Source organism: Hyaena hyaena, unplaced genomic scaffold, assembly GCF_003009895.1.
Source record: "Hyaena hyaena isolate Hyena2069 unplaced genomic scaffold, ASM300989v1 scaffold_528, whole genome shotgun sequence".
Classification (NCBI taxonomy): domain Eukaryota; kingdom Metazoa; phylum Chordata; class Mammalia; order Carnivora; family Hyaenidae; genus Hyaena; species Hyaena hyaena.
In genome coordinates this window covers 494,786-508,632 of record NW_024081158.1, presented here as the reverse complement: position 1 = coordinate 508,632, position 13,847 = coordinate 494,786, and the positions used below count along the sequence as shown (strand labels likewise).

General features: G+C 38.4%; 1 protein-coding gene and 1 non-coding gene across 3 annotated transcripts in view; both read left to right on the top strand.

Annotated features, from left to right (window-relative positions):
- Positions 1-13,847, top strand: part of CDK6 (cyclin dependent kinase 6) — a 259,745-nt gene that overhangs the window by 24,807 nt on the left and 221,091 nt on the right. The gene's annotated exons all lie outside the window — the stretch shown is intronic.
- On the top strand, positions 3,985-4,132 carry LOC120247501. Its single transcript, XR_005532330.1, has one exon. It is a non-coding gene; the product is annotated as a small nucleolar RNA SNORA79 (small nucleolar RNA).

Here is a 13,847-nt window from a genome sequence, read left to right as displayed (position 1 = left end):
GTGGGGCTCAAAACCACAAAACGGCGAGATCATGACTCAAGCAGAAATCAAGAGTCCATTGCTCAACCAACTGAGCCACCCAAGTGCGTCCAACCATGTTATTATTAATTGACCCTTGGATGTTATTGATAACCCAGGAGTTGAGGTCAAATGTGGGTTCACATTCTCATTCTACCACATGACAGTGTGACTTGACCACGTTATTATACTTCTCTAAGTTTCAGCTTTTTCATTTGTAAAATTAGGAAACATATTAATTGATGTTTCTGAATTTAGGTTCCTGTTATGTTTTTGACACTTGGCAAATATTTAGTTATCTCACTGCCTCTTCCTCTCCTCCTTGGTATCAATACTCAACTACTTGTAATGTTTTGAGGGAGGGTTTTGTTCATGAAATGTATGGCTGGACTCAACAAAGTCCCCTTGAAATTCTGATATTATGTGTAGCTCTCATTCTCTTGGACAAAATGATTAAGTCCAGCAGGACTCTATCCAGTCTGCCTAGTTTTCCTATGGGTAATTACCCCTAGGCAGGCATTGTATCAGGTACTAGTTAGGATATGAGCACAGGGGATTTGAGAAATGTTCAGCAAATGTTAGCTGTTTGGAAGAGTTATGCTGTCTACTTGAGTTCTTTTCCATCTTATATCATCTTTGGGTGCTAAAATCATTTCCACATTTAATCTGAAGATTTAATGAAGTCACCCTGGTCTGTTCTTCCTTTTGAGAGTCAAGGCCAAGAGACAGTCTTCCTGTTTTGTTTTCACACACAGTCAGAAGAATATAAATCTTTTCAGTCACGTCTGCATCATCTAAGTGTACAGGGATGGCAAAGGGACTGAAAAGATAATTGTCCAGATGTCCCTGCTACATCTGGCTTTGACAACCCAAGATTTCTAGTAGATACAACTTGGTAAATGTACTTGAATCCCTGGCTAGCTCACAATGTTTATTTGTTCCATAATATAACTAAATAATTTACTACAATGAAATAAAATATTGCAAAAAGTAATGCTTGCTGTTTTTGTTTTGTTCAGTTACAAAAATTATAATATTAGATGAATTTAAAAATTAACTGCCAATGATTGAGGAAAAGTTGATTTAATTTGAATAGATTTTTAGAGGCCTGTAGGGATCTGCAGAGAAATGCTGAGTACTAATTCTTGATGTCACTTTTAACTTTTTCCTCAATAAAGTATTGTGATGTTTCTCATATACAATTACCTTTTTAAAAATATACTTTTATAGGGGCGCCTGGGTGGCTTAGTCTGTTAAGCGTCCGACTTTCGCTTAGGTCATGATCTCGCGGTTCGTGGGTTCGAGCCCCGCGTCGGGCTCTGTGCTGACTGCCAGCTCAGAGCCTGGAGCCTGTTTCAGTCTGTGACTCCCTCTCTCTCTGACCCTCCCCTGCTCACGCTGTCTCTCTCTCTCTCTCCTAGAAATAAATAAAAAATATTTAAAATATATATATATATATATATATATATATATATACTTTTATATAACCCAATGCTACTGACTACTGTTCATGTACTACTATTAGTGTTCCGAGATTTTCTTCTTGTGTGGACTCTAATCTGGTGACAACATAAACATTAAAATCCAGTGAAATTATTGAAAGTGTCCAATGAAGTCCATAGAGCCTGAGACCAAAGTTTGGTTTTGTGCTGTTTTTAAATATGAATGTGCCATTCCTTTCTGCATGGCAGTTATCTACTTTGTTGCTATTAATGTAGTTATTCTCACAGCTGGGAGGGAGGAATTGTTATTCCCATTTAATAGGTAATGAAACAGACACAGAAAATTTAAATGACCAGTTCAAGGTCACCGTGGCTCCAGGTGTTATTTCCCCCATCATAGGATTTTCTATGTAGTACTGTATTTTAGTCATGCAAAGATCATTTGGATAAGACTATTTTGAATTTTTTTTAATGTTTTATTTATGAGAGAGAGAGAGAGAGAGTGACCAGGGGAGGGTCAGAGAGAGAGGGAGCCACAGAATCTGAAACAGGCTCCAGGCTCTCAGCTGGCTGTCAGCACAGAGCCCAACGCAGGGCTCGAACCCAGGAACAGTGAGATCATGACTTGGGCTGAAGTCCGACGCTTAAGCGACTGAGCCACCCAGGTGCCCCTGGATAGGACTATTTTGATAATGCCTGTTGGGGAATTGAATGCACATAAATTGCATGCTGGCAAAGGCATACTGATTATTTGAGGTGGAAACTCTCTTCTATTACCGGAAACTAGATGTATAACCGCTTCATTTGACCGATAATAAGTGTCATATTGATTTTAATTTGATTTAAATTTTTTTAACAATTTGTTTTAATAGTCTTATGTAGAGACAAATGCTTATAGAATTGGGACTGAAATAGAGTTATTTGTTGGGGTTCATGCCGGTCCTCAACTTGGTAGCAGTCAGCCCTCCGTTGCCTGCACTGGACCAGTGAGGAAAGGAAGAGTGGCAGGTCAAAGGAGGTACACTCACCTCTGAACCTGGCATCAGAAGTGCTGACAGGGACGTCACTTATGCTCTTGATGACTCAGCACTTCCTGATTTCTCTTTGTAGCCCTGCAAGGGCTAATAATATCGAATGACCTTGGTCCAAACTGAGGTTTTCAGGGAATGTTTGGTTTCCTCATCATCAACAATTTGAAATCAGAAATCATTCTTTCTTTTCTGTTTTGAATTAATTAATGGTACTGGGTGTGAGCCATTATATTCTGTGTTGGACCACATGCTTTTTGTTCTTAAGATTAGAAGAGTAAACAAAACTACTCTGGAGTGTAAATAAATATATCCTTACCTTTCAACTCAGTGGCAGTCCCGTTATATAATTCATTTGGTCTTTGTATTCTTTCTGTGCAGTCATGGCTGGGGAAGGAGTGGAAGGAAATGAAGTTCAAACTACAGTTGCAGTGTACATGCTTCTTTGATTTCAGGAAAGACTTAAGGACGACCTAAGAGGCCTAGCGAGGGAGGGCGGGAGGGAAATTGTTGATCTGTTCTTGGGGACCCTCATCACCTTCCAAATAGTCCAGGACAGGCAGCCAGCTCTGTGAATGAAACCAAATTGTATTTATTAATTAGTTTTATATTTAGAACTAGCCAAAATTGTTGGACTCAAAACTTATAAGTATTGAGACATCTGGAGATGAAACATTTCAGAAGGCCTTGGAAAGTTTAGAAAACCTTGGAACATTTTTATCTGTTTTCCTCAGCTGTTTTAACATTAATTACAGGACATGGTTGAGAGTTTATCCTGTGGACAGCTGATTTGTGTAAAAATTTATGAAAGAGTTTAAAGTTATTGTATAGATTATCCAAACGTAAAGTTTCTGAGAAATATATTTCTATTAAAGACAGTCTTAAAGGTGTAGTTTATAGTGAAGAGATGCTTACAGTAAAAATAATGCTGTGGTTAAAACACAGATATTTATTATTAAATGTTTCTTTATGTGTTTTTATCTTTACAGAGGCCCCTAAATAGCAAGAACTTCACTGCTTCCAAGTAAGCAAAAGTAAAATTTCCTACAGAAAACATAGCCCTGACCTTTTTGCACATGTAATCCAAACGAAAAGTTAGCTTTGAAGTGGCGTTTTGTTACATAATCATACTGAAAATATGCAGTAATATGTATTCCTTTGAATGTCTTTCATTCAGAAACATATTTTTGTTTATTTGACTATCCTATGAGCTGAAAATGGATTATGTTCTGGTTGTTCATCTAACCACCCAACCTCAAAATACTTGAGAAATTACATGAGGAGCTTCATTCCAAAGCATAACATTTTCAGGGAGATTCAGACCATTGGAAAGTTGAACATGGAATTTCACTCCATAGATGATTAAAATAAAAAGCAAATAATGGGAGAAAATAAACAGAATTTACAAACCCAGTTTTTGCCATACAGAACACCTGTCCGATCAGTAGTAAATTATTTTAAAGAGCATTTACTTTCTAGAAGGTACTTAATGTGTTTGATGGCTGTTCCTCTCACTGCTTGGAGCCTTAGGTAGTGGGATTTTAGTCCATCATAAATGTAAACTGACTTGTCTTCACTCAGGGCACCATGGGGATGGGTTGGCTGTCCGTTAGTGTCTTCTGATTTTTGCGGAGTCAAACAATTTACAAAGCAGGTGGTGATTCTAAGTTAAGAAAATGTACCTGTGATTGAAAAATAAAACAAAACTAATAATAAAACATAAGGATATAGTTTATCAAGAAAAAAAAAAAAAAAAAAAGAAGGTACTTAATGTGGATCATTTGTTTCAGACATGTCTGTATACATTTTTACCAGACTGTTTGGTCAGCTCAACGTTAGGGAACAGACCATTCCAAAGCATCACAAATCCTTACAAAGAGCATGAGAATTATGACCAATACTGGCAAAAATAAATGAAAGCCCTTCTTTTCTTGGGTGTTCTCTGAGATGCTGCTACAGAAATCTGAGAATTGACAGCGTATGCTTAAGACTCCCAAGTTTTTGGCGCTGCCCACAACAATACAAAAACTGACATTTTGATTCGTTTTTCATTTTTTCATCTGCTGATTTAGTGAGCACTCTATATATTGAAGTATAGCAAGAAATTCTACTTATCGCGACAAAAGAAAAATGCCATGTAGAATTTCTAATTTTTGTAATTGTTTGGCATTTGTAGGGATTCTTTTTGTTAACTTGCATAATTGAGGAATCAAGTGCTCCAGTTAATAAGAAACCCTAGTTAATAGAAAGTTGTCATCTTTTCTGACCATTAAGACCCATTTTAAAAGAATTTGGATATGACAAATACAATTAATACTAAAACTCATAATTTAATACTTTGGTGATTATTGAGAAAATATTTCAAGATTTATGCTTTACTGTAATCCTTTCGAACTACAGTTATGAACACTGACTATTCCTTCTATTTAGAGAATTATAGTTGACAAAATGTTAATTTGGTTATGATTTGGCTATCCATGTTAGAGGAGAGAAAGCCTTAAGTCATGTCTTTTGAAGAAACAAAATGTATTGTATTATGTTTTGGTTAGATATAAAATTTCACCCTTCAAATTAAGAGATTATGGAGGGAAAAGTTGAGAGTTTGAGATGGTAGTAGTGAAGGCAGGCAGGGAGTTTAAATCAAGAATAAAGTAATGAAGACTGAGAAGACAAATGTATAAAGAAGAAAAATCTGAAAGTACAGATGTAAATAAAGTAGAGAATGACCAAAAAAAATTACAAGTGACCAAATTAAAGAAAGTACTTCTTTAAGTGTTAAAATATCACGAGAAGGTCAAAATTAGTATGGCAAAGAACTCCTGGTTCCTGAGAGAGTCACCCTAAACTATATAGAAAAAAGAAAAAAAGAAGTTAAAGGAGAAAATAGAAGGAAAAAAACCCACCTAAAAGTGAGAAAGATTAATAAAGAATTAAAATGAATTTGGATACAAAATTGCTAAAAACTACAGGTTCAGTATGGTTTATCTTAAATTGTTGGCCTGTTACCCAAAACTTAAACAAATATGAATATGTTTGTTCTTTTCATGTGGGAAACATAAGGTAAATTCATCTTGTATTCATCAGCTTTTGGTCTTAACATAGAAAAATGTAGATAATTGCTTCTCGGCCTTTTGGCTAAGATCAAATGTAGAAAAATGTAGATAAAAAAGTTGTTATCTTTGACATGAAAATAAGAGTTTTTGGTCTATTCCACATGTTTTAAAGTTACTGTTGGGGGCGCCTGGGTGGCTTAGTCGGTTAAGCGTCCGACTTTCGCTTAGGTCATGATCTCGCGGTTCGTGGGTTCGAGCCCCACATCGGGCTCTGTGCTGACTGCCAGCTCAGAGCCTGGAGCCTGTTTCAGTCTGTGACTCCCTCTCTCTCTGGCCCTCCCCTGCTCACGCTGTCTCTCTCTCTCTCTCCTAGAAATAAATAAAACATTAAAAATAAATAAATAAAGCTTTAAAAAAAAGTTACTGCTGTTTTTCATTATTAGCATTTTTTTACATAATTTAAAAAAATATATTTATTTTTGAAAGAGAACAGACAAGCCCGCACATATAGGGGAGGGGCAGAGAGAGGGAGACAGGATTTGAAGCGTACTTTACTATGAAAAGAAAAGCAAGGTGACAGTGGAGTGCTGGATGCAGGGCTCAAACTCATGAACCTTGAGATCATGACATGAGCCGAAGTCAGATGCTTAACCAGCAGAGCTACCCAGGCGCTCCATACTCCATATAATTGTTTACTTTTTAAAAGGAGCATTTCATTTTATTTTATTTTTAATTTATTTTTTTAAAGATTTTATTTTTAAGTAATCTACACCGAATTTGGGGCTTGAACCCACAACCCCGAAGTTAAGAGTCATGTGTTCCGCTGACTGAGCCAGCCAGGCACCTAAAAGGGGCATTTTTAAACACCCTAGATACATTCTCAAAATACATTGCTAAATTGAGGGGAGTTTGGAAGATATACTTTACATATATTTTGTAAGGAGAAAATTTCCTACTATCCGGTTTCACTTAATGTTGAGGATTAGAAGTTCCTATAGATTGGATATTGTAATCATACCTTTCTCAAGAAGATAGTTTTTTTAAACTTTTTTTTAGTAAAATATATATAACATTAAACTTCTCATTTTAACCATTTTCAAGTGTACAGTTCAGTGGCATTCAATATAGCCACATTGTTGTGGAGCCATCACCACTATCCAAACCCAGAATTTTATTCTTCTCCTCTTCACAAGAAGATAGATTTTTATTTTATTTATTTTATTTATTTATTTTTTTTTTTACAAATAGTTTATTGTCAAATTAGTTTCCACATAACACCCAGTGCTCATCCCCACAAGTGCCCTCCTCCATGCCCATCCCTCCTCCCCCCCAATTTTATTTTTATTTTTTTAATCTTTATTTTTGAGAGAGACAGAGAGAACAGAGTGCGAGTGAGGGAGGAACAGAGAGAGGGAGACACAGAATCCAAAGCAGGCTCCAGGCTCTGCTGTCAGCACAGAGCCTGATGGCTGGGCTTGTACTCACAAACTGCAAGATCATGACCTGAGCTAAAGTTGGATACTTAACCAACTGAGCCACCCAGGAGCCCTGAAGATAGATTTTTAAGTGACACTTTATCACCAGGAGATGAGAACCAGGCAGTAAGTAGTTCATGATACAGCCAGCAGGCTTAGTGTTAGGAATGGAAATAATAGAAGCCCCCCAAATCTAGCTCAAGAAAGAGATTTTATCGTAAATGAACAGGGCCCTCATGAGATTCTTTACACATTTGGCTTCTTGGGACAGGGGTTCTGGACTCTGGGAGCCTGTAAGGAGTGCCTGTGGTCAGTCTTGCACCAGGGAGTTGCCTCTGAGTGTTTGACCTTACTACTTCCTGTGTGTCTTCATACCCAGGGCTTCCTCATAACCTCCACTTCCAAGGGCCCATGGTGGTCTTCACAGCTCTGGTTCTGTGTGAGGTTTTTGGTGTGGTGCCCCACACCAGGATGCAGACACTAGTTCTTAGTTCATATTTCAGAGTGTCTGAGGCATGGTGTGGAGGAAGAAAGTCCCAGTCTAAGAAAGACTGGATTTTTGCCCTGGTTTCAGATGGTGAAGAAAATTAATTAACATTTGATTCTTTGTTGTTCTAGCTAAGGTCTGAGTCTTTAAGAAGCAAAAACCATGTTTGCCATGAAAACGCAGCTTTACGGTATTTCTTAAATCATTTTGAAGTTTAAGTGCTTCAGAGCCATATATGCGTTACTTAAACAGGTTTAAATTGCATGCCAACACTTAACAGTAGTTTTTAGTCATAAAAAGTTGGAGGAGTTTCAACCTGAGAACACTGAAGATGTTCATGAAGAGTAGGTTGCATGGATGAGCATAATCAGTTCCTGGCCACAGCGATGTCTGGAGCTTACTCGTTTTGGTGGAAAAGTCATGCTCTTCAGATTGAAAAGTTGGAACATCATTACAGAAAATGAATTTTTATTTTAAACCAATTGAGCAGAAACGCTGCTTGGCTTCATGATGGCTTGAAGACACCTTAAGTGTGATTAAGTCACTAGCTAATGCTTAGAAGTGGCAACCTGGCAGTTATGCCAGTGGGGCAGGCAGCTCCACGAATCCACTTCCAACGCAGGTCTGGCCGTGCCACTCTGTGTGTGTCTGCTATGGGGGCACTGGTTATGTGATCAGTTTTCTTCTGGGGCTTCAAGCACCCTGGAGTCAAGAGAAAGTGCCATATATATTTTTAGGTTAAAGAAATCATAAACTTTTAGTGTTATTCCGACTCATTTGTGTAGTCTTTTTCTGAAAGGGGGTTATTTATCCGAGCACTGCTTGACCAGTATTTGTCTCCCAAGATCACATTACAGCAGTGGTCTTCAGCTGGTAGCAGTTTTACCTCTCGGGATATTTGGCAATCTCTTTGTCGTAGCTGGGGAAGGATGTTGCTACTGGCATCTAATAAGTGAACGTCATGGATGAATATCCTACAGGGCACAGGATAGCTCCCTACTGCAAAGAAAATGGAAAATATTGATAGTGCTGAGGTTCAGAAGGCCTGCGATACAGAAAGGCACTGTTAACGTCAATTTGTAGGAAAGAAAAAACAGTAAAAGTCTGTGCTATGTAAATTGATCCGTAGATAGATCCAACCCTATCTAGCATTAACTAGTTTAATATTTAGGGCGCCTGGGTGGTTCAGTCGATTGAGTGTCCAGCTCTTTTTTTTCTTTTTAAATGTTTATTTTTGAGAGAGAGAGCGCACAAACAGGAGACACAGAATCCAAAACAGGCACTAGGTTCCGAGCTGTCAGCACAGAGCCCAACACGGGGCTCGAACTCCCAAACCATGAGATCATGACCTGAGCTGAAGTCAGATGCACAACCAGCTGAGCCACCCAGGCGCCCCAAGTGTCCAACTCTTGATTTTAGCTTAGGTCATGATTCCAGGGTCATGGGACTGAGCCTTGCATTGGGCTCCACGCTGACTTAAGATTCTCTCAGAGAAGGAGAGACAAACCAAGAAAAAGAATATTAATTATAGAGGGGTGAGGTGTGTGTGGCGGTGTTAAACAAGAGACGGGGGTTAAGGAATACACTTGTGATGAGCACCAGGTGATGTTGGAATTATTGAGTCACTATATTGTATACCTGAAACCAGTATAACACTGGTTATAGTTAACCAGTATGTTAACGAACTGGAATTAAAATAAAAACTTAAAAAAAAAAAAAGATTCTCTCTTTCTCTCTCTAAAATAAAAAATAATAATAATTAAAAATATATACGTTTAACATTCATATCATCAGCTCTCTGATGTTAGTACTTTCCCTTACCATCAATGGATGAGAAGAGGAAAACCCAGAGTAGGGATAACTTTTTTGGGGAGCAAGATGAGATGGCTGAGTTAGATAGAGCTGAAGTCAACTGGAAATTTTAACATTTCCTTAAGTGTGGCTTAGGACTACAACCCATGATGAAGGTCAAGAAGTAAAAGGTTGTTACATTTGCTTTTTTTAAAAATTGAATTTTCATTAGTTTTATTTTATACCTGCTAGGGAATTAGAGTTTTTTTAAAAAAGGAACTAAGGAGGGGCGCCTGGGTGGCTTAGTCAGTTAAGCGTCCGACTTTCGCTTAGGTCATGATCTCGCGGTTCGTGGGTTCGAGCCCCGCGTCGGGCTCTGTGCTGACTGCCAGCNCCTGTTTCAGTCTGTGACTCCCTCTCTCTCTGACCCTCCCCTGCTCGCGCTGTCTCTCTCTCTCTCTCTCCTGGAAATAAATAAAACATAAAAAAAAAAAAAAAAATTAAAAAAAAAAAAAGGAACTAAGGAAGTAGGATGGTTCAGTGACCCTTCCTTCCAAGCTCATATACTTATTCTCAAGTGAGAAAAGCCCAAGGGAGTTCAGACAACTGACACCTTAAATTAGAGCCCTTTCCAGATTATGGATGCATTGCCTTGTATCTATTCTTTATCATCTTAACATATATCACAGTGGTTGGTATATCAGTTTTTACAGTTCTAATGCCTCCATTTATAAACTATCATTAATCCATATGAGGGGAATAAATAAAATAACCAGTGGAGACAAACTCCTTTTTTTAAATGTTTATTTTTGAGAGAGAAAGAGACAGAACACAAGTGGGGGAAAGGCAGAGTGAGAGGGAGACACAGAATTCGAAGCAGCCTTCAGGCTTTGAGCTGTTAGCACAGAGCCTAGTGTGGGACCCAAACCCACCAATTGTGAGATCACCACCTTGAGCCAAAGTCAGACACTTAACCAACTGAGCCACCCAGGTACCCTGAGATGAACTTTTAATGATTCTGAAGTCTTTGAATATGGTAGATGGCATAGATAGGCAGAGGCTTCATTTGTTTTTCTAGTCCTCCAGACTGACCCTCAGAAGTTAATTTCCCTTCTACTTGAGGTGGTCTGATATTAATCAAGTCCAACATGCTTTTCCTTCAAAATGTCCTTTGTGCCTCTTTTTTTTTCTTCTTTCTCATTGTTATTATACTAGGGTTCTGTCAATATAGAGCTATATGGTTTAACTTTTTTCTCTCTCTTGTGTTAACCACCTTCCAGTTTATATCATGCCCTCTTCCCATCTTCCCATATCACTTGTACTCAAAATGCCCTTTAATTTCTACCAACCACATCAAATCTGGATTTTTCTGCCTGTCTTTCAGAGCCCTGCATAATGTGAATGTGTTCTACATGTTCATGCTCCACCATCTTGTAAGTGAACTCTGCCCTGCTTGGCCCTCAGATAGAGCCTCATTGCTATCTGCAGCAAGCCTTGCCTTTGTGGCTCCCTGTATGGCCTGCCTTCTCCTCTCTTTACCTATTTGATATGCACTTCAAAGGTTAGGCTCTGATCTCCTCAGCTCCATAAGAGCATTTCTGGAAACTTGAGTGCTTCCATTGGTCACTTCTCCTCTGAGAAGTGTGTTTCCCCTGGTTTAACTCTGTGTTCTGTCTTGTTCCTCAGTGCAGGTGGTTATTTCACATGGTCGTGTCTTCTTTCCTCAACTGTATTACAATATATTTGTGAATAGAGCTCATGACTTTTGTATTTCTTCGGTGGTTAGCATAGTGTCGCCTGTACTGCAGGTGCTTAGTAAATGTTCTTATTTGGTAGATTGTGTGAGATACTCTATTTCTTTAAAAATTATATTGAAATAATATACATAAAGGCAATAATAACAATTATGGGGTATAAGAAAACTTGAAAAGATTAATTACTACCAGTCATCCTGACATGGGGTTACATGAGAAAGGTACATTTAAAAATTAGTATCAGAACATATGCAGAGTGAACAGCCTTCCCTCAATAGCAGTTGTTTCTCAACTGAGGGAGATTTTGTCCTGTGGGGACATTTGGCAATGTCTGCAGACACTTTTTGGTTGACAGTTGGAGGGATACTGCTGGTATTTAGTGGGTAGAGGCCAAGGATGCAACTAAACACCCTAAATGCACAGGGCAACCACCCACAACAAAGAGGTGTTTGGCCTCTAATGTGAATATTGCCCTGGTGGAAACACCCCACCCATAGAACTGTGTGGATACCACCATGAACATCCTTTACCACCTAAAGGGATGAGAACAAACAAAAGCAGTGTGTATTTTTATATGGAGGAAATGGTTATCTATTATAAGCTAAACAGTGGGAACTGCAGCCTTGTACATAAACTAGAATGGTCTGACAGTTAAAAAGATGTGTGATAGCTGCTTCGTGAATAAACAGGCGCTTCATGTCTTTGGCCTTGCCTTTGGGAGGAGAAGACAGTAAATAGAATTCTCTTAAGGCTGGCTGCATTTATCCCGTGGTTTTAGAAAATAAGAGGCTTTTGCTAAGCCAGAAAGATCTATTCGAATATTAAGTCACGTTTTTAATAAGCTGGAATTCCTCCAAAAGGTTTGATAGTTATATTAGAACTTGAAAGCATACATCCTTTTGTTTTTTTCATTTTTAAAGCTTCCTTGAAGAATACTTGATAATTTTTAAGGTATAAGAATGGTACGCTTTCCCTCCTGAAATTAATTTTGGGGCGTACTTTTGCTGCACTCAGTGGCAGAGTGGTACAGTGGGAAGGACAGTTCACAGAAAGATCCTAATCAGGTCACCTCAACCATTATCTACCTCACCTTCTTCATTGTCAAAAAGAAGGACTAGATTTGATGACCTTTGGCTTTAAAATTCTACGTTTTGGTTTATTTTCAAAGAGTAAAAAAGATTATTTGTGCAAAGTTCTTTATGAGAGAAAATTTGAAGGCATAAATTATTCCAGTTTGTTTCTTAGAAACTTAGAAATATCCTTTCCTACAAAGGCTCACTCCCAATGTTTAAAGAAAGCAAGGAATTCCTGTTATAAGTAAAAATTGTCCCCACCTCCAAACAAAATAAAGAGTCAAATAAAATTCACAGCTGATTTTAAAATGTCATTGTTAGCGAATTTTGAAAATTCTGCCCATTTTCTTTTCTATGTTTATACTTCAGTATAAAGAAAATATCCTAAGAATACTGATAATGCTGCTGAGTTTTTCACACAATTCATGTTAAACTAGATGCTTCCATAAATTTGCTGTTTGTAAAGGTAAAACACATTTGAAAGCTTTATTAAGGTTTTTAGTGTACCATTTAGTAACTTACTGGGCTCTGAATGAAAGGATGAAGCTTTCCTATTTGCTGGATAGAAAATTAAATGGAACCTTGAAATCGCCTCCTTTTTCCTAACGTGGCAATTCAGATATTCACGAGATTGGGATATTATAATATCCCAAGTAATGACGCTTGCTTTTGTGGTGTCTCTATTCTGAAGAGACTGGGAAGTTGAGTCCAGCATAGTCCAGTTTACGAAGAGACCTATTCTAGAAGTTAGGTATTCAGTTAGGATCCTGATTTGAAGATGCTTTTTGGATAGACTCGAAGATGCTAAGGGCATCCAGGATCTCATTCCAAGAGCTGATGTTGCCTACAGGGAATAACACTTTGTGACATGGGATACAGCCATAAAATAGCGCCTTAGATGAATTTTCACTCAGCAGAGGTTACCTGAGCACCTCCTGAATGCAAAGCACTTACTTACATACTATAAGCAGTATGTACAGTGGGGAATCAAAATGTGTATCAAAAGTCCCAATTTTCAGTGAGCTTATTGTAGCGGGAGGAAAAAGAGAAAGGACCTATGCAAACTACTGTAATGTAAAGAATAGGGGCGCCTGGGTGGCTTAGTCGTTTAAGCGTCCGACTTTCGCTTAGGTCATGATCTCGCTGTTCGTGGGTTCGAGCCCTGCATCAGGCTCTGTGCTGACTGCCAGCTCAGAGCCTGGAGCCTATTTCAGAGTCTGTATCTCCCTGTCTCTCTGACCCTCCCCTGCTCACGCTGTCTCTCTCTCTCTCTCTTCTATAAAAAAAAAAAAAAAAGAATAAAATAATGACTACTTAGAGGCACAGATACAATTCTAGACTACTTCAGAAGAAATTGTTTAACTTGTGGGAGTAGGAAAGTTAGACTCCACAGAAGATGTGAACAATGAGCAGAATCACAGAAGTGGAGATGAAGGACATATGATGCATGGCTGATGAGTCTGAGGTGTTAAGTTGACCAGAGCAAGAGAGGAAGGGAAGTAGTAGAGATATGCACAAGTGGTGGGGTCAGAATAATTGAGCAAACCAGGTTGGAAATAGAATCTAGAGACAAGCAAACTAGTTAGGGAAAGGAGCATTTCCTGGGAAGAGAGAAAAAAATGGTGGCCCAAATTGGCATAGTTTCTTTGCAATAAGAGGAGAGGGTAAGTAGGAGAGAATTGAGTGCAATTGGCCAGTCTGGTAGCTGGTTGGGTGTGCAGGTACA